Source organism: Mus pahari, chromosome 8 (genome assembly GCF_900095145.1).
Source record: "Mus pahari chromosome 8, PAHARI_EIJ_v1.1, whole genome shotgun sequence".
NCBI lineage: Eukaryota > Metazoa > Chordata > Mammalia > Rodentia > Muridae > Mus > Mus pahari.
The window spans coordinates 67,866,142-67,890,246 of NC_034597.1; the positions used below are offsets into that span (position 1 = coordinate 67,866,142).

Here is a 24,105-nt window from a genome sequence, read left to right on the forward strand (position 1 = left end):
CCATTAAAAAATGGGGTACAGAGCTAAACAAAGACCTATGGCCTTAATGATTCCTGGTAAAGGACAGTTACTACTGAGCTTCTGCTGGAAGACCTTAATTGGGACTTACTAGGTGAAGTATGGCACAGAATTTAGTGACCTGCAAACTACAGACTGCATACCTCCAGGGACAAACCCAAAAGCCTTTAAACACATTTGCAGCCATGAAATGCACTTCGGAGATGAAGCGTAGTTCCGTGGCAGCTAGTGCACAGCTGGGTTACTTGATGGCAATCTGAACTCACCATCACTGGATTAGCCCGTGATTTCAGCTTGTTTTCATCCGAGGGAGTTGTTGAAAGGGAAAGATTAATATAGTGTGTTTCTGCTAGCCCAAAATTCTGTTTTGTATTTCTTTGATACAGATTCTTTGATGTAAGGGCAAACTCTAAATCTCTTTTAAAAGAAGAAAAATGCCCCCGAGACTGTAACATGTGAGCAATCTCAGGAATGTAGGAGAGTGCACAAACAGAGGAGCCTTTTAAGGGTCTGAGTTTGGGGCTGGCTGCATTGTTAGTGGAATTTAATTACAACTCAAGTTGGCTTTTTGCTCATTTGAGAAATTTGTCACTAAGACCAAAAAACATTTTGCAACTATATTATGTAATTTACTAGGCCACTTAGAGAACAAGCTAGATAAACACTAACTAGAGTTTTAGGTAAAGCACTAACTAGTATATAGAACGAAACCCCGATATCTCTGCTTTTTTCTCCCACTCCCCTTGAACAAAGGAATTTAGTCTTTCCAGAGGCACTGGTGGCCATTACAGTCAAGAAAACATGATCTTTGAGTAGCCAAGACAACAGAACTGAAAACTCTTGGCACTGAATTCACAAGCCAACCTTCATTCTTCAGTCTGGATGCACATTTATATAGCTCCAAGGGCAAGGAGTGTGGAGTGCACACACTCCCCCAAACAAAGCAGGTACACACTTGAAATCCTGCACTGAGCCACGTGTTCATAGACCCGATAGAAGAGATCATATATATATATATATATATATATATATATATATATATATATATATATATATACACAGTTGCATTGTACCTGGAATTAGCTGAATACAGGGCAGTTAACAGTGGCTTTGACTTCGTGGCCTCCAGGCTTTAAGTCAGAAAGTCAGTAACATGCCAGTGATCACAGGGATTTAGAAGCCTCTGGTAAGCTCTGCTGTGTAGGGAATCTCTATTCTTATGGCATATTTATGTGGCTCCCCACAAACTTCTTTTTCATTGATAGAAATGTAGAATAGAAAATAAATAAGGCTCAGTATCTGGCCAGAGGAGGGAGGGGCTCCTGCCTCATCTTGCACCTTGAGGGGAAATGTTGAGGTTTTGCCCGGAAGGAAGAATTTACCACAAGAAGGAAGAGAAGTCCAGCTGGGTAAACGTGCATAATATATGATCCTGTGAGTTGAATTTCCAACACTTATCAGTTGCCTCTAGGGATTGCTTGAAGGTACAGGACTAGCCTCTGTACTGCTGGATGTAGACTCAGCAGCCACAGAACTAAGAACACCCCTGTGGCCGTCCCTCAGCTTCTCTGTGACTATATACGTAGGTATTGTAATGGTATTATATTGGTAAGGTTGTGAGAATTTAATCAAGTGACAAGATATAGATGTAATGAGAACCGTATAAACAAATATCTTGTTCATAAGATAATCAAATACTGAGTATCAAAGTCTTAGAAATGTTGTTGAGGAAAAGCTGACTCGAAGATCCAGCTGAACAGTGGACGAATCAGCAGTTCTCTGGTTCTGTGAATGAGACGGCAGATTCTGACCCACCCTCAGATAGAATTCTTCGGTCTTGGCTATGATCCGGGAATATACATTATTCAAAACCACCCACAATGCTTGGTTGCCATGTGGACTGTCTCAGAATCTCATGAAGCCTTCCTTGAACCTTACCGGGTGGGGACATGCAGAGCTCCTCCTGGCTCTGCCATATTGGCTGTGAGACCTTGAACATGTCAAGGCTCTGAATGTCTATCTCTTGACCTAGAAAACATATTGTAAATGGGAAGCACACAGGTATAGGGAAGGTACCAGCGAGGTAACCGGTAACCGCTGCTGGGTGGTTTTGTTACTGAAATTGAATATATAATATAGTCTAGCACACAGAAGCCAGATAAATCATAATGACATGGTTCCTTCATGAAAGAGAATTGTGTTCAACTACAGCTTTCCTGGAAACTGCCAGTCACATGTATCCGAGCACCTCCAGCTGATACTCCTGTGCTTCGTGCAGTAAGCGATTGGAATTTCTCCTTTTAAGACAACCATTAATGCAACTTAAGTCAATGCAATTATCAAACATTTGTTTTGAGAAAGGCTTGCAAATTTAGCCCAAAAGGGGGTTGTCGGTAGGCTTTCCTACATCACCCTAAACAACTAAGCATGTGCATTAATTAGAAGAAGTTGGATTGGCTTAGGACCAAGATCCACAACATGACCGTGGAATGCCCAGAGGAGAGGTGGCTGGCTGACGGCTAAGCATCTCCATTGTTCCCATCTCTACAGATGTGTCTGGCTCCAGATGCCAAGTGAAGAGTGAAGGAAGAGGAAGGAAGGGTAGATGCTTCAGAAGGGAAGGAAGGAAAGAACACCTCTTAAACTTTATTTAGATAAAAATATATTTACTGCTAAATCTGAACATCGAAAAAAATATTTTTCTTGATCTATAGTTGCTCCTGATTTAAAAATTTAGTCGCTGCCCAGAGGGATTTCTTGTGAAGGAGCCAAGTGTTTAGGGCTAAAAATGAAAATAGCTCTGAATTGGAAATTCAGGACATATAATACTGGTTCGAATTGCATCTTATTCTACATCTGTTTTAATAGAAGCCTACAGGACAAAGAGCCAAACTCTAAAATTGCCTCCATCTCTAGAGCTGAATGTGAAGCAGATACTAAGGTTCTCTTTAATTCACAAAGATAAATGCTAATTATGAAATGCTAATTATGGCTGTTTCTATAACTGACTGCTAAGAGACTCCCACATAGATGTAAATGCAAAGGTAAATAATCATGTGTGACTGTTCACAAGCTACTCATTTGCATATGTATTTCATGTTTTTTTTTTTTACAATGTTTGTTTATACAGTTAATAAAAACTCAGGGGTAGATATTGTGATGGACCAACTCAAAGCCCTGGATCTGGGCCTGGGTGTTACCTGAGTTGGTCCCATGGCCAGCTCTCCTGCTTTACCCAGGCAGAGGGAGGGACCAGCTTTCACTCCTGCTGCATGAGGCAAGGGGTGGGGCCATCTCTCCAGTGCTCATCTATGGACTGCTGGAGCACATGAAGGGGCAGGCACTGCAGAACCAAAGCTGCAGGACCTCCATGACACAGGGCAACAGCAGGATATCCTAGAGGAGTCCCAGTGGGGATCCAATATTGGTAGTGTAGCAGAAGCCAGAGGCCTCAAGCCAGACCAATGACTCCTTGCCATGAACATCCGCAATTAAAGCTGTGTGGACAAAAGGGTCTACTGTATTCCATGATGGAATGTTTTTTTCATCTTTTGTTACCTTTTGTGGGGAGAGGTTGCAAGGGTGGAGGGAAGATGCAGAGGGATGGAGAGATGAGTGGGATTGGGCACGTGATGTGAAGTTCATAAAGAAGTGATAGAAGAAAAGAAATAAAAGCAGTTCCTGTTGGTGTCATTGAACCAAGAGCAAGCCTCCCCCAGGAAAGCCCCTCAGTTTGAAGTTATTAACTTTTCTTTGAAATTTGGATCACTTTCACACTATTATTAATAGCCAAGAGTTAATAGTTTCCTAGCAGAGTGGTTTTGTTGTTTTAATTTATTGATTTTAAATGCACTAATTAGTTTCGTGTTATTTGCCCCATTTCTATTTTCCTCCTATATTATTTTCCCTACTAAAATAAATTTCATAAAGGAGACCTAAGCCGAAGTGCAGATGTGGTTACAGCTCCGACCTATGATTCACAGAGCTCTGCAAAGAGTTCCCGGTGGAGGAGAAGGGCAGCTGCTTTGCTTTGCTGCGGTGGCTCATGGGCTGCAGGAGAGGTGTGGGGTCAGACCGGCAGAACAGTACCTACATGGTTTATCACTTCTTCAGGATGTGTGGCTAGTTACCCTCTCCAGCATATCAAATCTGTAAACGGTCATAACAGCGGAATCTAGGGCAGAACATGGGTCACAAAAGTAGAGTTTGCCTTTGCCTTCATCACTCTCTCCGCTCGCCCTCCCCACACCAGCCATTCCCTCTCTGAATGCCTTTTTTAATGTCCCCTTCTTACTTGTCCTGGTTATTCAATTGTTCTGTACTCTGTGGCCCTCAGCTCCCTTCATTTTGTCCTGAGCTCCTTGTGTTTATCCTTAAAGCCCCAGGATAAATATTCTTTAGGGAAACATTTGGGAGCCTTCTCTAAACCCAACCCCTTGGCCATGTTTGCTCTTCCACCCAGGCCTTGACACCAAAAGCATGGTCTTCATTCCTTTAACTTTGAGTCTAAACAGATAGGCAAGAAACTCCCTGTTGTCACTGACTCTGCCTGGTCCCATCCTGTGCCCCTCCCCGAGGGTGTGTGTGTGTGTGTGTGTGTGTGTGTGTGTGTGTGTTCACGTGCATGCGTGCCTGACTGTCTGTTTTTCTGATGTTAACCCCAGTGCTTCACTGGGTACTTTTTAAAAAGATGGCTAAATGGAAAAATTAATGTTCACAAGGAGGACAGGTGCTGACCTCATGAAACAATTTACCTAGGGTTATAATTTAGCCTATTATTCTTGTTATATTTTGAAAAGTAAATAAAGGTTGATTGGCTGGTTTATTAATGATCATGTAACTGCGTAAGGGATAGATAACGAGTAAGTACGGAGTCAAAGCATGAAAGCCGATGAGATCAAAGTGATCCAGATCACTCTTGGGCAGAGATGATGAAGAACAAAATGCCAATAACGATGGAAATAACCCACGACACCCTCATTGGTTCTTCTGAAGGGACCATACACACATTGTTTCATCGGTAAGCTTCTGCAAATGCATTGCTGACACTGAATTTCTTTGAAAATGGCTTTGTTACTGTGAAATCCATTAGATATCTCTGGTGCTAGCAAGACTTTCCATCAATTATATGCTCATTGGCAAAGTGTTCCAGAACATTATGCTAAACTTTGAAGCTGTGTGCTATTGAGTAGGCTACATGACAGTTCCACGTTGTTGGGCTGTGCGCTTTTGGTTGGTTGGTTTTGCATTTTTTTACCCATCACTTGAGTACTTCTTGTTAACTTTGCTCAGGATGGAGTAGCTCTGAATTCTCAGGACAGAGTAGGATGGATGCAGAAATGCACAATGGAGACCAGCAAGATGGCTCGGGGTAAAGGTGTCTGCCTCCAAGTCTGATGGCCTAAGCCGTCAACCCTCAACCTAATTATAGAAGACAGCCATTGCATATGAGTTGTCTGTCCTCTCTGTAACTTCCACAGGTGATACATTGTGCAGCCATCCCCCTTAGTACATAAATAAATGTTACTTAAATTTTTTAAAAGAAAACAATCTATACAGATTGGGATGAGCGAGGGTATTCTGTGCTAGAAGTCCAAAAGCAAAGAAAGTGGACGTGAATTAACACTGCAGTCTGGGACTCTGGGAGGACCTTTGGGTAACTGCAGGGATAGGAGAGCTCAATCTGATCTTATCAAACTATGAATACACATAATAATGTGGGTGTAATATACAGAGCAAGTCAGCATATGCATGCGATAGGTGTAAATTATGCACTGAGAAAATAAACATGCCATATTATGTGTTCTGTTATGTATCTATTTCCTCATACATGAGCTACTTCAGTAATACCTCTGCTCACTGGGGGTTGGACTGATCACTTACGGAGAGGAAATGTCAGCGCTGTCCTCTTGGATAGCCTAATGTGAACCTGGGAGACGATTCCAGTTTAAAGCATTAGATGCTGGCGACAACATTTCCCCTACAAGGAGGTGAGATGACACAGCCCAGTGGTCCAGCATTTCCCAAAGCTCTCTAAAAGATCAAATCAGAACCAGTGGAGCGGCATACTGCTCCATGTCTTAGTTTGGGAATTTTAGAATCTCTTGGCAAACTCCCATTCCCAAGGAGAACTCCCTGACCTAATTTAGCAAGTTCTAAATGAAGCGAATTGCTCACAGCTCAGAGGACGACAGGGTTCAGGCAGGAGAGGCTGTTTTCTTCCTCTCCTTCCCTTTTAAAGTTCCAGAACGGCTCGGGTCAATGTGATTCACTTGTGTTGAACTCAACTGATGATTTAGAGTTTAGTGCTCATGGAAAGACACAATACAAATACAAAGGCACAAACTCTGTCGCGTCAGCCCATCAACCGTCCTCTTCAGAGTGAAATTACTGTCTGAAACCATACCAGCTCCCAGCTCCAAGAGTGCTCCTGAAGCCACTCTTAATCAAAGAGCAACGAACTGTTCTCCAGCTCAGGCAGCTTCCCATGCCCAAGTAACTTTGAAAGAGAAAATACATTTCCCAGAGTGCTGTGCAAAATAGGCAGAGAAGGACCAGGGGCCCCGAGGCTGCTGCTGTGATTGAAGGCCTCAGCTCATAGCCTTATTTTATCCAAGCACACACTTATTGAACTGGAGCTCCACCATCCTCTTTACAGAGCGAAAGAGAGAGGAGGATACACACATCAAGGTGAAATCATCAGAGAAATTCAGAAGTATAAAATACGGCCTTAGACATTCAGGGCACCAGGCACAAAAGTTCACAGTTTGAACGTCGCTAGATTTCTTTGTATTTTCTTCCATGCCTACGACATTAGGCAAAATAGCAGCCAACCTATTGGATACAGTCAGTGCTGACATTATGCCGGTCCTGTTCTCAGTGACTTAGTGCAATCCACTTAACCCCCACAACAGTCCAGTGAGTTAGACACTGTTAGCATCTCTTAATTTTCAGAAAGCTGCGAGTGAAGGTTAAACAATGTTCTGGTCATTCAGCCCGCAAGTCAGTTGTCGGGATAGGATTAGAACCCTAGGTATGTGAGTTCCAGAGTTTACACCCGGAACAGATCCAGCATTTCACATCTCATCTGGATCTCATCTGGATGTGTGTGTGATTAAGACCTGGCGTTTGGAATGAAATGGCTCTGTCAAAGTTTGTAGATGCTGGCCCCAATAGGGATACAGAAGAGAAAAGAGAACTCTGAGGTCAAAAGATTTTAGATGTGCAAAGCACTTTCATCTGGACTTGTTTGTCACAATAAAATTATGAAGTTGTTATTCACTTTAAAAAAAAATGACAGGATGATTAATGAATCCCAGCGTTCCAGTTTTAGATGAAATGTGGATTTAGTCATAAAAGACTCAGCATCCAGCTCTCATGCAGCCTCTAACTCTTGGACAGAATGGCATGGGAACTATAAAGCCAGTAGCAGCTATCACAGCATCTGAGTACAAAACACTGTCCTTTGCCAATCCCAGAAGGCCAATGGGGAACCACACAGGGTGACATGGGATGCTTTAAGCTCTGATTTCAACCGTGATGGGCAATGCTGCAACATTCAGAGGCGACTGGTTCTCCTTGCATTAGGTAGTCTCTTGTGACTGGTAGTGTGGTGACATCCTTCTCCTCACCAGGTCTGCAAAAGCATGGATACTCGCTTTGGATGATAAATTCCAACAGAGTCATGAAGTCATTGCTATGGGTGGAACTTATTGAGACCATGTTTTTTCAAACAAACACCCCCCTCCCCAAAAGAACAAAAACCAAAGGAGTGGCTAAACAGTTGTAGGCCTGCCGGGCCTTAAGAACATATTCTGCAGACTTGAAAGTTGCTATGGAGTTCTAATTCAGGAAAGGATGGTGTGAGGAAAAAGCCCAGATGTTTCTTCTCTTTGTTTAGGACAAGCAAGCCAGCATCCCTCTTTGAAACTGCTATGGGATATAGAGTATTAAATTTTACATCTATTTCCCATGTCAAATGACACTGAAGAACATTGTCATCTAAACTATTTAAGCACACATGAAAGGGAGGCAGAAAATGATGGAGAATGCCACCCAAGGACTCTACAGTCCTCGTATGCTGACATCTGTCTCGTTTTTTAAGGTTTTCCACTCCATTTGTACTTTCCCTGAGTCTGGACTGAAAAGTAGTAATCCCCGACCCAGAGAGCGCAACCCATGGTAGAGCAGCTGTATCGCAACTTGGAGTAACATCATCCTGTGGCGTCCTGCTCTGCCTGATGCCGTCTGAACCACATACATCGTGTTCCATGGTGAGGCCCTGGGCACTCACGTTGAACCTGGGGTGTGACTCACCAGGCAGTTCCTGATGGTTTGTTGTCTCATTCCTTGGAATCACACAGGAAGTGAATTGCAGACTCAGGCTGTTTCCAGCCAGCCCCAGTGTAGGAGGTCTTCCATTGCTGTATCCATCAGCAAGGCGATCTTTTGTCAGGTGTTCGCTCCCATTAGGACAGACAGTATTACTCACTTCCTGGAGGTTCTATAAATACCTTGCCACTTCTTTATCCTTAATAACTAACCACCCTGAAGCAGGCCATCTCCTTATACATCTTAAAGTGTTGATGTAACACTCCTGCAGCTGGGTAGACTATATAGATACCTATGTGTGAGGTTTAAAATATTATGTTTTCATTTTTGAATTACCAACAGGACCTTATGTAGATGCTGAGGGCTACAGTATGAAGCATAAATCTAGCTGGAAGATTTCCGAGTGGATTCATGTTCATGTGAATAAATGTTTTGTGTCTATTTATATCAATAGCACATGTAAATGCTCTTAGAAATTAAAAAGGAGGGCTTAAAATAAAAGCTATACTAGCTCCCACCACAGGATTTATTTACCCAGATAAAAACCTATGATTATTTAAATTATTTCTATATATTGAATTATTTCTGTATATATCTATTGAAAGCTACATATAGCTTTCAAAGTATTGATAGTATTGGCTCATCACACATGCCTGCATGCGCTTATGTGTGTGTCTGTTTGATCATAGCCTCCTACTTTATCAAGGTTCAGTGTTATGTGTTGCTTTGGTACATGGATGGATAAGGACCTAACTTCTTTGCAGTATAGTGTGAGTTTGAGTTCTGATCATCTCTGTACCTTCAGAGAATAAGCGTGGCTGTAGTTCAGGTCTGGAATGTTTTTCAAAGGGCCAGGTGCTGAAGCTTGGTCTTAAGCTTGGCATTATTGGTAGGTTATGGTAGCTTTGAGAGGCGGGTCCTAGTGGCAGAAACTTAGGGTATATATACACTTTCAATTTATTTGCCCAGATAAAAGCCTATAGTTATCTTAATTGTTTATTTATATTTAAGTATTTCTATATGTTTTTATAGAAAGCTACTTATACCTTTCAAAGTATTGATAGTATTGGCTCATCACATATGCCTGCCCAGTATTGTCTGTCTGTCTGTCTGTCTGTCTGTCTGTCTGTCTGTCTATCTATCTATCTATCTATCTACCTATCTATCTATATCTCAGTCACTTCCTGTTTTATGGGTCAGTGCTCGCAACATGAGATGCTTACCTCAGTCTACCACAGGATCCTCCCTCTTAGGACAAAACATGCCCTTCCTGCCAAAAGAGCAGTGGATCCAAGTGACTACGGATTGAAACCTCACATCCTTGTCAGATGTTGATTATGTTTTCATAACACATTCTTGCTATGAACAAAAGCAACCATTTTCCTTGTTATAAGTTGATTATTTTTGGTATTTTTAATAGAGAGCTAACAACTTACTACTTCATTTCCTCAACTAGAAAATAATTGTTTTATCATGAGAATATTACCATTTTAGTGTTCTTGTGCTATGGTAGTAAAATAGCTGATGCTGAGTTATTTGTAAAATACAGACATTTAATAGATAATTCTGAAGCCTAAAGATCAAGATGACAGCAGATTCAGTATCTGACGAGGTCCTATTCCATGGATAGTCATATAGCAGAACTTTTATATAAATAGCAAAAGACAAAGGAGATGAACTTGTATTTATCCATGCCCGGGGAGCAAAATGGGCTTATGCGAACACCCCCCAGTTCTGACTGAAAGCACTTATGTCCTGGTTAATGACGAAGCACTTCTGAAATATTTCCTGAAAGGTTCTACTTTTGAAAGCCATCTCATGGGTATCAGTCTCAATAGGTAGGCTCTGATGGGCACATGGTAGCTGTATCAATTACCGGAACCTTTTCTCCTTTTGGGCATCTTGCAAGATTCGCTTTACAGTAAAAAGGTTAACATAATTTTCATTTTATTTTATCTTTATATTGATATTTAATGTTCTATCACTAGGTTTATTCTGAAGATTAAATTATAAATAAATTACTACTGTACCGTCCTGTTGCACCAACCCATTTATCATTTGTGGCAATCTTTCTTTTTCACAGTATTGTTTTAACCTTAAATCACCGTCTTGATTTCATGAACAGAGGCTGACCACCCCTGTTCTTCCCAGGTAGTACATTTCTGGGCCATTTGTGCCATCTTTAGACTTTCAGTCTATGTGTCCTTGAATGTGTTTCTGTTTGAGGTTTAGTTGGACTGTGTTTGTGTGTTTTATGCTTCTACATACTTTATGGGTAAACCAAATCTATTTATATTTAAAGTAATTATTGCTATTATTTGTTACTAAATAAAAAATTTATTTTTATTTTACTGTTTTCTGTTTGTTTTGTGGTTCTTTTCTTCCTCTTTTGAGATCTTCCTTTGATGAGGTTTTTTTGTTTTTTGGGTTTTTTTTTTTTTTGTTTTTTGTTTTTGTTTTGATATACTTTAGTCTTCCATACTTTCTTCTCTTTGTGATTAAACTAAGGTTGGCATAAAACCTCATGAGAATCTACTTTATGGTAAACATTTTCAATCACATAAAAAGTTATACATTAATTGGGCAGACATCCATGATTATTAATATCTAAGTTTCCTTCTTACGTTGGGCATCCAGAGACAAACTTTGTGTTTATTCTTAGTCCTTAACTTCACATTGTACGAGTGTTGTTAAGGATTCCTGTGCCACCAGCACAGGACACATTGTTTTATATTCATCTGTATCTGTAAAATGAATATGCTCAGATTATTTCATATTACAATTTGCCATCCCTCAAAATCTGCCTCTAGAGCTCCTTGTAAGGGAGGTTGGTGTTGACAAACTCCCTTTCTTTATTTGCCTTGGATTGTTTCTCTCTCTCTCATTCCGTTTTAAAGGTTTTTCCCAGGGTAGGATTCCTGGGTGGCATGCTTCTTCTTTCCTTCTTTTCATTAATCACATAGAATCTATCATCTTATATTTTTTCTAGCCAGCAACACTGCTGACAGGCATAAGAAAGTACAGAAGTCTATGTGATGAGCTGATTTCCTCTCACAGCTTTTAAAAGTCTTTGCTTGACTTTCGACAGTATAATTACCTTTGTTCTGTGTTTCATAGGTGTGAACACTTTTCTCCACATCCAAATTTGAGTGCTTTTCAACCATGTTCTTAAGCATTCTATCCTTTCTTTTCTCTGTTCTGAATTTCCCATAATGTATGTTCATCTCCTTGGTAATGCCTCTCATCTGACCAAACAACTTAAACGGATATGGGTGCAAATGTATTTATACTTCTGCTTGGTTTAATTGTTGTTAAAGATCCCCATTTAACTTTTAAAGTGTGTTCACTGTAGTTTAAGTCCCCACATCTCTATTTCGATATTTTCAAAAGTGTTGACTCTCACTGCTGTTGAATTTTTAATCTTGTCCACCTATTGTTTCTTTGATTCCATTTAACCTCCTCTGTAGCTCACTAAGGTTCTTTAAGATGTTTGGCATTAATTCCTTTCCCGGATTGTCATACGTCTCCGGTTCTTTGGGGTTGGCTGCTAACATTTTATTTATTCCTTCGGTGCCATGCTGGTTAATTTTAATGGTCAGCTCAACACAATCTAGAAATCCTTTGGAAGGGAGTCTAAGTAAGAGACTTGTCTAGTAAGAGACTTGTCTAGCTTGGGCTGACCCCATGGGCATACCTGCAGGGAGGGTTTTAGTTACAGTAATTGAGTTGGGAAGTCCTGCCCACTGTGGGTGGCACCACTATCTAGGCAGGAGATCCTGGAGCCAATAAGAGTGGAGAAAGTGAGCTGTAGACTATAATGCATGTGCTAATTCTTTGTTTTCTGCTCTTTACTATGGCTAAACGGTGACCTGTTTCTCTCAAGTTCCTGACTTCTCTGTTATGACTACCTAATCTTAAGTTAAATTCCTTCTCTTCTAAGCTTTTGTCAGGGTATGTTGTCATGGCAACAGAAACAAAATTAAGAGAGATACCTTGTAGTCTTGTGTTGATAATTGTGTACTGAAGCTGTCACTAGCTGCTTCTGGGAAACCCATTGGTGATCAGCTCAGTAAGTAATTCTAGCCTGCTGAGTTGCTATGATGTGCCTTTTGGCCAGTTGGTAGAGATCTACAAAGGGTCTGTGGCCTGCTGAAGCTGCTGCTGGGGATGTGTGTGTGTGTGTGTGTGTGTGTGTGTGTGTGTGTGTGTGTATTAATCTTTATTTATAATGACACAGGCAGCCTGTGTCTTTTTAAAAATAATTGTTGTGTCTATTACTAGTAATGATACTACTTGTTCCCACTCGTGCTGTATTTATCAAAACTAAGAACTGAACACAATCGAATTACTACAGTCAAATGTTACTCTATTGACATTATCATTTTTCAACGGTGTAATTTTTCTGTTCAAGGTACCACAACTATCATATACATTTAATCTTCATCAATATGTGGCAGTTTAATAGTTTTCCTTTTACCTTCAGGACCTTGACAGCTTTGGAGAATAACAGTTAAAGTTTCAGAGACTATCCCATGTTTTCCTTCTTACTTTGTGTCACATTAGTCTGGGACTAAAGGTCCCTGGGAAGCCTGCTACAGAGGTGAAGTTCACTCTTCCTTATATCCACAGTACATGATACATGGTATCTATATGACTCTAAGTAGTGGTGTAAAGTTTTGCCACATGGTTGAGGTAATGTCTGCTGTGCCTCTGCAGAGGCTCTACAGTTACAAGTTTCCTTTTTCACATTGTTTATTTCAAGTAAGTAACTGAGTGTAGTATACAATTAAGGGAAAAGAAATTAAGTTCTATCTCCTGGACTAAGGAGGTTAAAAGCAGTTTAGGCTTATGTTAAATCCTCCATATAGTGACTATGAAATAGTTTGGGGGGATTGCTTTCATGCTGTTTAATGGTGCTGTTTCTGGTTAAAAGTTTTTCACATTTATTATTTACCATTTGACTTTCTCTATTGCAGTTACTATAGATTTCTAATTACTATTTTAAATTCTTTTTTATTTTAAATTAGACTTTTTTTTTCTGTATTTTACTTTCATTTATATAAGTGTGTTGCATGTGTGCCTGGTGCCAGTAGAGGCAAGAAGAGGGTGGAATCAGAGCTACTGATGGTTTTCCATTGCTGTACGAGTGCTAAAACCAGGTCACTGCAAGAGCAGCAAGTGCTCTGATCTACAAAGCCACATTCTCAGCTCCTTCTACATTAACAATAGAATTCTCCAAAGATGTCACTTGTCCCTTTTCTCCTGTCTGTCTGTCTGTCCATCTGTCCTCTTATCTATCTATGTATCTATGTATCATGTCTGTCTGTCTGTCTGTCTGTCTGTCTGTCTGTCTGTCTGTCTATCTATCTATCTATCTATCTATCTATCTATCTATCTATCTATCATTCAAATTATTGATCAAGCTATCTAGCTATTGATCAAGCTATTGATCTATCCGCCTATCATTTTATCCAGTCATTTGTCTGCATCATTTTGGGCTTATTTTATAATTTGGTTATATGTTCTCATAATATTTCCATTTGAACCTCAAATTGGTCCAGTTTGTGCACTGGAAGATCTTTGAGCTTGGCTCCTGTGACTTTTGATATAGTCACACTTAGTATCTATGGTCTCTATTTTTTAACACTACCATACTTCCATTCACTGTAGGTTTCCTCAAGCTAATCCATAATTAATGGTGCTAATCTATAATTAATGTTAAACTAACCCACAGAGTAGGCAAATCAATAATCCCATAAATATTTATTGAGTGTTAAAAGACTGTGTTCAATGCAATGGAGAACAATGACGTTTAAGATATAATTTCTGCCTTCAAAGATCCTGTTAGGACTTTTTAAAAGATAAAATAAACTAAGGAAAGATAATAAAAAATACATGGTAGAGAAAGATTAAATCATAAAGGTTGGAGTTCTCGCTAAAGAAAAAAGCAATACATGAGTTATATTACCTAACAAAGCAGCCCCAGAAACAAATGGGTGTTTGGTCAATTGAAGTGGCGATGAGAAGACGCTGGAAGGATTACTTTTTTTTTCCAATTTTTTTATTAGGTATTTACTTCAGTTACATTTCAAATGCTATCCCGAAAGGTCCCTATACCCTCCCCCCGCCCTGCTCCCCTACCCATCCACTCCTACTTCTGGCCCTGGCCTTCCCCTGTGCTGGGTCATATAAAGTTTGCAAGACCAAGGGGCCTCTCTTCCCAATGATGGCTGACTAGGCCACTTCTGCTATATATGCAGCTAGAGACACTGAGTCAGGGGCATCATGAGTTCAAGACCTACCTGATCTACAGAGAAAATTGAAGGCCTGCTGGATAACTTAGTGAGACTTGTCTCAAAATTACAAAAAGAACAAAACAAAACAACAACAGGAAAAAAAAACCCAACGCTGTGGGTATATTAGTGAGAGAGGCTTTGGGTTCAGTTCCTAATATCCTAATAACACAAAAATAGCTTTTAAAAACACAAAGAAAACTTCTTCTTCAGTGTGCAAATTACTTTATCAGATCCTTCATAAAATTATAGTAATGATATTAATCAACAGGGAACTGTTAATTCAAGTAGGAGTTTACTCTCTTTAAGATCACTAAAACTAAAAGTACCAGGACACTAAATATTGTTGATGATGAATTTGTAATGCTGCATTTTTTTTCTTGCTGGTTAGGGGTATGAAATATAGCACTTCAGAAATTTTTTTCTAATTCTTTATGAACTTAAACATGAACCTTCTCCATGGCTGAGCATTCTCGAAGCTAGTTACTTACTTTAAAAAACAAAAAACAATCACTAAAAAAAAAAAAAAAGAAAAAATAATTTAAAAATGACTTTTAGAAAGGGTAAAAAGAAAAAGAAAATGTACATAATCCTAGTTTTAGTCGCTGTTCTATTGCTGTGAAGAGACACCATGACCAAGACAGCTTATAAAAGAAAGCATTTATTTGGAGGCTTGATTCCAGATTCAGAGGTCCGTCCATGATCATCATGGCAGGAAGGCATGGTGCTGGAGAAGTAACTGAAAGCTTCATACTGATCCACAGGAAGGAGAGAGAGAGAGAGAGAGAGAGAGAGAGAGAGAGAGAGAGAGAGAGAGACTGGGCCTGGCATGGGCTTTTAAAACCTCAAAAGCCCAATCCCAATGTCACACCTCCTCCAAGGCCACACCTCCTGATCTTTCCCAAACAGCCCCATCAACTGGTGGCTGAGCCCTAAATGCATGAGCCTGTGGGGCCATTCTTATTCAAACCACATGAGTTCTCCATAAAAATATAAATCTCTGACACTGGACAGACAGATCAGCCAGTAAGCATCCTGGCTGCTCTTCAAGACATGTGAGATTCAGCTCCCAGCACGTATATTGAAATGTGTACATCAATGACTCCAGACACAGGAGATCTGACACCCTCTGTTTACCTCCTTGGGCACTGCACATGTGTGGTGCACAGACATGCATACATACAAAATGCCCACATGAAAACGAAGGAGAAAATAGAACATCTTGAATGAGAATGTCCATAATTGCTTTCTCTATTAGCAACCAAATACAGGACCAACATAAATGCCAATAATAAAAAATAGAAATGAACAAGAGAATGTGAAAGAAATGATGGTAAGTTAGTATAGCAAACTTGTATGTGTGTGTGTATGCACGCATGTGCACATGTGTATATGCATGCATGTCTGTCCATATGCGCACTTTTAAGGATCAAGTACAGACAAAACCATCTGTGGAGACCAAAAATAAGAGTTTCTCGTTTGACTGGAAAGCGACTATCAGAACTGATGAAGATGCTTGTGTTCACAGCAGTATGAACATTACTCAGGTCATACACGTAACAAGACTCATGAACTCTGTGCTTAGGATGGGATATTTGACTGGGTATTATTTACATGCCAGTTAAAGAAATTGACAATGTGATCTTTGCAATTCTTGACTTGTTGAAGAAATATTTACCAACCCTTGGGTTTTCATTACTCCTAAGCTTAAGCGAGATTACTTTTCAGACCATAATACCCAATGCATAGTCATGCTTGCTTTCCCTTCCCTGGTAATACAGACACAGCCAGAATCTTGATCTCACATTTGTGGGTATTCTTAGCCATGTCCCCATACCTCCGTTCAAAGTACTGCTAAGCTTTTGGATTATGTCTTATTCTCATTTTTCAATGCATCTAGCTGGTAAAATGTATTCTCTGGATTTTACTGTCTCTTACCCCCCCCCCCCCCATATATTCTTACTGCTGTTTCTTAATTCACTGAAGAGTCTCTTCCTGCTTATTCACAATATTGATGTAACAATTGTCCTCACATCCTATTCATAATCTGTCTTATAGAAAAGAAAAGTACTTCTAATTTATCTCAGACCACTCTACAAAATTTTCAACTTTGTTATGCTAAAATTTATATTAATCATGTTCTCCAAGTGCAAAAAAAAAAGTTTCCACTCTAGTCTGCAGTGTGTCATCTTATTATCTCAACCACATTGCTATTCAGATGTAACATTTGTACCATCTGACATTTTTGACACTTATTTGTACCCTTAGTGAAGAGATTTGAAATTGTGTATGAAGTAAATTTGAAAACTTGTCTCTTTTTTCGGATATATGAAGACAATGACACTAAAGTTTTATCATTTACTCAGTGTTTTAATTTAACTAAATGGATAGACATGGGGCCCCTAGTTCATGCCTGGCACTACCCTGAGAACTGTAGGTGTGTTCGCAACTATGACGCATATATTCTCTATTTTAAAAGAGTTTGAAACCTTGCACATTAAGAAGTTAATAAGTAAAAAAAAAAAAAAAAAGAAGTTAGTAAGTAGATATAGTTCAACATGTTAAACATGGTTTTGTGTGTGTGTGTGTGTGTGTGTGTGTGTGTGTGTGTCTGCCTGCCNAAAGAAGTTAGTAAGTAGATATAGTTCAACATGTTAAACATGGTTTTGTGTGTGTGTGTGTGTGTGTGTGTGTGTGTGTGTGTCTGCCTGCCTGTCTGTGTCTGAGCCTGTCTGTGTGTATGTGCATGTGGGGTACTAATTTCAATGGGCTTGTGGTCAGTATACTAAATTTTGAATATTGTGAGTTGCTTCAGAGTGGCATTTTTGGTTGCATTATAAGTTATGAAGGTATCTGGTTTAAAAAAAAAAAAAAGTTGATGTCCCAGTAGAAATTGAGCATTTCCCTCTTCTACTGAAAGAAAAACTCAGTTTGGGCTGGCACCGGTGTCTGTGAATGTGTTCCTGGACAGGCATAGCATTGCAGTCAGCGGGCTGAGAAGACAAGGTCTGTCCAGTGTGCGTAGACGCCTAGCACAGGGGCCTGGACAGAATACAAATGCAGTGGAAGGGGCAATTCTTGTTCTCTTCCTTGGAGCTAAGATATGCTTTTCTTTCAGCATGGGGCTTATAGCATCTATGTGCTATCAGAACCATTCCATGGCCCCAGAGTTACTGACCATTGGTCCTGTGTTGCAAAATATACCATCCCTTGGTTCTATGAATTCTAACATGAACTGAACCACACTCAGGCTTCCTTGGTCATCTAACCTATTTCTTAGTCTAAGTCACTCCCTTAATAAATTCTTTCTCTAACTCTGCATATGTCTGTATAGAAGGATAGAGATCCTGTCTCTTCTCCCTCACTGGGTACATTGTTTAAAACAGTAAGCCTCCTCCAGAATAAAACAGAAAACAGCATAAAGGGTGTGTGTATACATACCACACACACACACAAACACACACAAACACACATGTGCATGTGCACACAAACAAGCATGCACATACCTGAGTACACATATGTGCACATACATACAAGTAAAGACAATGGTCTATTGTGAAGCTTTAGCTAACATGGTCTTGGAGACTGGCAAGTTCAAATTTCGCCAGGTAGACCAACAAACTGGAATCCAGCGAAGAATTTAGTATTATAGATTGCATCTGGAGGCAAATGAATCTTCTTCCTGTGACCTCAGGCTGTTTTCTCTGTGGGAACTTTTACATTATGGAATACAAATTCCTTATTTAGAATCTAATGACGACAACATTATTTTTATCTAAAAAATCCATTTACAATATCTAAAGATGTGTGTCCAAATACCTCAGCACTGTGGTCTATATAATTATAACAGAAATCTTGTTCTGGCTTGGCTCAGCCTTCTAGCTTCGAGTCTCTTTCAGGCTTTAATCAAGTCATCAATTGCCAAACCCATATTTTTCCCTTTTGAGGAAACTGGCTGATGACTTTGAAACTTCTCTCAATTCTTTTCCAAAGGGGCTTCTCTGTAAGATCATTCCCAACATGGATGCCACGATGAGCAGACAAAGAGTGACATCATCTCTCCTCACTTGTCTAATTTTAATTAACAATTTCTTATTCCAATTCTGAGGCAGCCACAGGCGTGGTTCAGGGTTCATGTGGTAGTGAGCTACCCAAAACTGTAGATACAAGTATGCAGACAATAATTCAAGCCCCAGGCATTTTGTGTGACCCACTTTAAACTTCCAGACAGGGGGAAAGGGAAGGGTCATTCCCTAGGACAAACAACAGCATGCACTCATGCATGCTTAAGGGCAAGGGCACAGGGCTAGAAGGACCTGGGATTACATGTCTGAAGGAAAAGTCATCATGATGTAACGGTCTGGAAGAGTGGTTCTCGACTGATGGGTTGAGACCCATTTGGGGGTCGAATGGTCCTTTCACAGGAATTGCATATCAGAGATTCTGCATATCAGATATTTAATGAAGATTCATAACTAGCAGAATTACAGTTATGAAGTAACAATAAAATAATTTTATGGTTGGGTTGTCACCACTACCTGAGGGACTGTATTAAAAGGTCACAGCACATGGACATTTGAGAACCACTGGTCTGACGTGAGTTAACTGTCTTGATTGAAAACAGGAAAGCAATGACGAAGTTAAGACCAGGTTTCTTGTTCTTCTTGTGGATTGGCATTAAACATTTAATTAAATATTTAACAAGAAGAAGGCAAGAGAAAAGATCATCAAAGCTTGCTTATGAATCAGAAGTCAAAAGTCCTGCGTCTCACTTTGGAACCTTAAGTAATCCTTCCAACACAGTCTGTAAAGTAAGACTGAGAGAAAAATCATTTGACTCTCAAGTGCTGTTGCTGATGGCTGTGACTGGCAGGTTGAACAATGCATCGCAAATGCAGGTTCGTAGGAACCAGGTCCTGACCTCACTGAGAAACAGGGTAGGTAGTGGCGGGTAGTATGGCAGCTGGAAAATACAGGCCTCTCTCCATCTGCCCTACTATTTCAGTCCTTACCAGCCTTTGACATGAAGGATTCCATTCCATTGTTAGCAGATCATTTCTAAAATGTCTATTAACCCAAGTGCCTCGTAACTGGTTAATCCAAACATGCATCTGTAGCCATGTGCTCTAGACACGTCAAGAATCACTAGAAGTTCCCTCCTACGTACAGTATTTTGCCTCTGCAGAGAAGATTGCACATAGCCCATTAAGGAGGACTATGGCCTCTCTGCCAGGTAGTTCAGTTACATCCGCAGGGAGAATAGAAGCAGGATGATTGTTAACATGTGGTGTCCTCTGGACCACCTCCATCCCAGCTATGGAGGACCCATGCTCTCTGGGTCAGCTAACTCCAGGCTTGAGGCTCCTCCTATAACTTGTAGACTGTTTCTATTAGTTCCAGAGACTTGGACCAGAATACTCTTCTTTAAGGCTGGAGATGAGAGAAGAACACGTATTTCCAACAAGGAATTTAGATCAGATCCTTGAGGAAACAGGATGATGCCTTCATGGGTTCTTGAGTAGTGGAATGTACATAGTTAGAGTGACATTAAGAGTTATTTATGCATTCATTTTTATTTGTGTATTTATACACAAAGAAGGAAAGCTTGCTGAGAGCATATGGTGATACAGAAAGAATGATGTCATGGCTTAGAATGGAAGGAAAGAAGAACCACTGGCCTCTCTTAATCTGGTAAAAGGTGGAGAAGTATAGGCTGAGAAGTATCCATGGCTCCATCAGTTTTGTAAAGTCTCTCTTCTCCCATTTCAGATTTTATAACAAAATAAAACAGACTGGAATCTGTACTGTATAAGGATTTTTTTACTCCCAAGAGGATGTTGTATCCTCACATGGGAATTGCAGAAAGGGAGGTTCCCTCACACAAAATGAAGCATCTCCTGTAAGGGCCCTAACCCCATTATTAAGAACAGAGAAAGGAAGTCCTCAAGAACCAGTCACAGCTTAAAGTCACCACCTCTCACTGATGTCACATCTGCAAGGAAGATGGTTAAAATGCTGTCCTTGGCCAGTATCTCAGGTTTAGGAGGCAGAGATGGTGAGAGAGAAGCCACTCTGCCTATCACTACTCTTCTGCTCGGTACAGTCTTGAGGCGTGGACACGGTGGTGTGGCTTAGGTGAATCCTTGAGAGTGAGTGTATGTAAAGTACAACAGTGAGTTGTATTTTTAATCTAGAAATGATAAGATTCTTGCTCGGGTTCTTTCGAATCCAAGTCCAGAGAAGGCATAGGAATATTCATTAGTGCGATAAGGCAAATGAAATTTTTAGTGAATTTAAATTCATTTTTTAAATGAATGATACAAAAGCAAATAGTCTTTGTCTTCCTTGCTTCTGGTGAGTCACAGGCACTGCGCTTGTTAGAATAGAGCACATTTTATTATACTTCCCAGAGCAGAGGGGTGCGTGCTTTCTCTCCACAGCGACAACCGCGTTTTCTGGAACAATACCTGTTAAAGGTCACATTGAAGATCTGAGTCACAAACCCTATGATTTAAATTTGAGCCTAAGTTTAAAAATGGCATGTCCAGAGCTTGCCAACTTCCTCTGAGAACCACAGTGTCGTTTTGGATTAGTGCCAGTTGAGCCCTGCAGGATATCGTATCTCTAAGCATCAAGGCATACATGTTCTCCTGGCTCCATTCTTGACCTCTCTTGGGCAAAGAAAACAATGTCAGACTTGATGGACCTGCTTTCTTGTAGAGTCCTTGACTTTCTGGTAACATCTGAGATATTGAACTTTATCATGCCTAGCTTCTAATGGCGCATCGTGAATGCTGCTTTCCTTACTGAACCTTCTTGGCTCCTCTTATTCCTGAAAGGACGAACCTCAAACCCTTGGAGGTTTCCAAGCAGGCACACCCTCCCTCAGTGATGTCTCTATACAGTCCAGCGGCAGTGCCATGACTGTGCATTAGCCTTCAGCAATGAGTTCACACCTCTCCGTGTATGGGATGATCTTGCTTAATGTTCAAAATGACCTTCCTGAAAAAGGTTGTGTTTGTATGTGGGGGGAGGGTGGAAATGATGGGACAGTTTGAGATCCACAGCCATGATGGAACTTTCCAGAAAATTGAACTCCGCATCTCATTCTCATTAGTACCAACTTAGTTGTAGTTCTCTGTAAGACTAAGTTTTCAGGAGCTGGGAAGAGAACAGTCTTACAATTTCCATATTTTTTGAATTTTATGACTTACTAATTGACTCATTCATATGTTAGAGTTTTTTTGTTTGTTTGTTTGGTTGGTTAGTAAGCAGACCCATGCATTTTACATTGAATTTGAATGCTAGAATGTATTTGAATGGTAATAAGAAAGAAAAAGGAGGTTAGTCACTGCGGTCTGTTTACTTTGTATTTCTAGAACTTAGATTCTCTGTTCTCTCCCTCCCACTCGCTGTCAACTTCTTCCTTCTTTCTTGCACAGTTGAACTCACTCTGTTATCCTTTCTTCCCCCACATAATAGCCTCAAACTTCCAACCTTGAAAACACTATCAACCATTTCCTGCTGTTCCTCCATTTGTGACTTATATTTCCCTGCCAGATTTAAAATTAAAAAAAAAAAAAATTAAAAAAGTTCTGTGTGGCAATCCTGGCTGTCTCATCATCTAGCCTTTCTGGGGCACCTCCCAAGTGTGGTGCAAATGAGATTAAAGTCCTGAGACTCAGACAAAAGTGCATGACATTGAAGACTTGCACAATGAGTCCCGAGACACACTTAAGTGGGGGTAGGCACGCATGGTGGGGAGCAAATGGTGAGGGTTCCAGAACCATGTTGTTAACTGAAGATAAAAATAGAAATCTAGAGCCCTGTCAAACCTTACTGAGGCCTCTTGAGTCACTCAGATGACGGTACCCTCTTCCCTACCACGCTCAGGCAGCCTCCGAGGATGTAGGCTCCATCCCCATCTGTGTCCGAAGAAGTAAGCCACGTGTCACATCATGAGACCTGCGGAAGTGAGAAGCCTGCACTGACATTATTGGCATAGCAGAGCACACAAGCTGCACTGTCACGCCAGGGAGCTACTTGGTTTCCAAGGAACTCTCTTTGTTTGCTTTAGGAGAGAGAGCTGGAAGGGAAAGCCAGCATTGCTTGAGCCTGGTTGTCTGCTTCTTACAGGGCCTAACAGAATGAGACAATATTTGATATAAACCTAAAGCAAATTAGGAAACACAACTCCATAATTAATTTAGTAATATTTGGACTTGGTATCTCGGGAGGTCATGTGCCTCTCATTGGTTGTGTTTATGAAATAGTTTTCTAAATCTCATAGGCTACGAACTGAAATGTGAGCAAAAGCCCTTGGGTTTTAGTAGAAGCAGGACTGAGCTCAACCATCCGCTCGCCTGCTTTTCTCCTCCTTGGGGTAAGGTGGATCTCCCCCAAGTCTCCCTTCCGTACGAAGGCCCTGCCCAGGCTCATGCCTATAGACATGGGGGACGTAGCCTCTTCCCAGATGCTCACAGCCTGCCCAGGGCTCTTCAGTCTGAGCCCTATGAGTTGAGGGAGGAGATGGAGAAGTAAAATTATCAAATATTCTCTGCTGCTTGCAATTTCTAAATAAAATGTTGAAAGCTCTGTGTCTCAAGTCACCGCTTATGAATTAAATGATTTGGGTACAAAATCAATAGAAATTAATAAAAGCATACTGAATGTACTTTCAGAGCGTGGAAACTGGGACTGGCAGTTGGTCCTGGAAACATTCCCTAACAATGTGCCTTTCTTTGCTTCCAGAAGCATTTGGCATGTTGGAGCCATCCTGTCTTCCGTGGGACTTCCTTTGAACAGCTTCCATAAAACACTTCTCTGCATACATTGTTTCAATCAAGACCGGAAAGGACAGATATCCATCTTCTTCTCCACAGGCTGCTTTAAGGTTTGTGTTATTTATTTCCATTTTTATTACAAAAGAGATTGTTAATTTCAAGGGATTTTTCTTTTTAAAAAAAATACACTGGTAATACATTTCAAAAGCAGCCCTGCACGCAGATAATGCACGAGTTGTGAGCCTTTCATTTGACTGGGCATTAGACGTGAATAAAGGGGAGTGTGCTGTGGTACATCTCATTCTCATCATCACGTGTCCTATGTGATGCTGTGAAGATGTTAGAGATAACACGGGCTCCACATCAACTGTAACAAATGTTCTTTCTAGGTTTACAAACTCTTAACTAGGTAGATTCCGGTAGCTTATACTAGGTGTGACCATATATCAGAGTTGGCTAAGTAATTTTAATCAGCTAGTATTCACGGATAAAAATGAACTTTGAAATATCAGAAATCAAAACTACATTAGTCAGTATTAACTAGTGTCATCACTGGGGAATGTTTAAATGTGGAATCTCAGTGGACCAAGTGTCTTCATTCTACCATGAGGTACTCACCTTATGTTTCTTGAATGATAAAAGAGTGTGTATGGATGCGTGTGTGTGTGTGTGTGTGTGTG

General features: G+C 40.4%; 1 protein-coding gene across 5 annotated transcripts in view; it reads left to right on the forward strand.

Annotated features, from left to right (window-relative positions):
* Enox1 (ecto-NOX disulfide-thiol exchanger 1) overlaps positions 1-24,105 on the forward strand; it is a 549,637-nt gene that overhangs the window by 254,572 nt on the left and 270,960 nt on the right. For all 5 annotated transcript variants that reach the window (XM_021202858.2, XM_021202859.2, XM_029541528.1 and 2 more), the window contains one exon: positions 23,394-23,535. The gene's annotated coding sequence lies outside the window, so the exon portion shown is untranslated. The remainder of the gene's footprint in view (positions 1-23,393; positions 23,536-24,105) is intronic.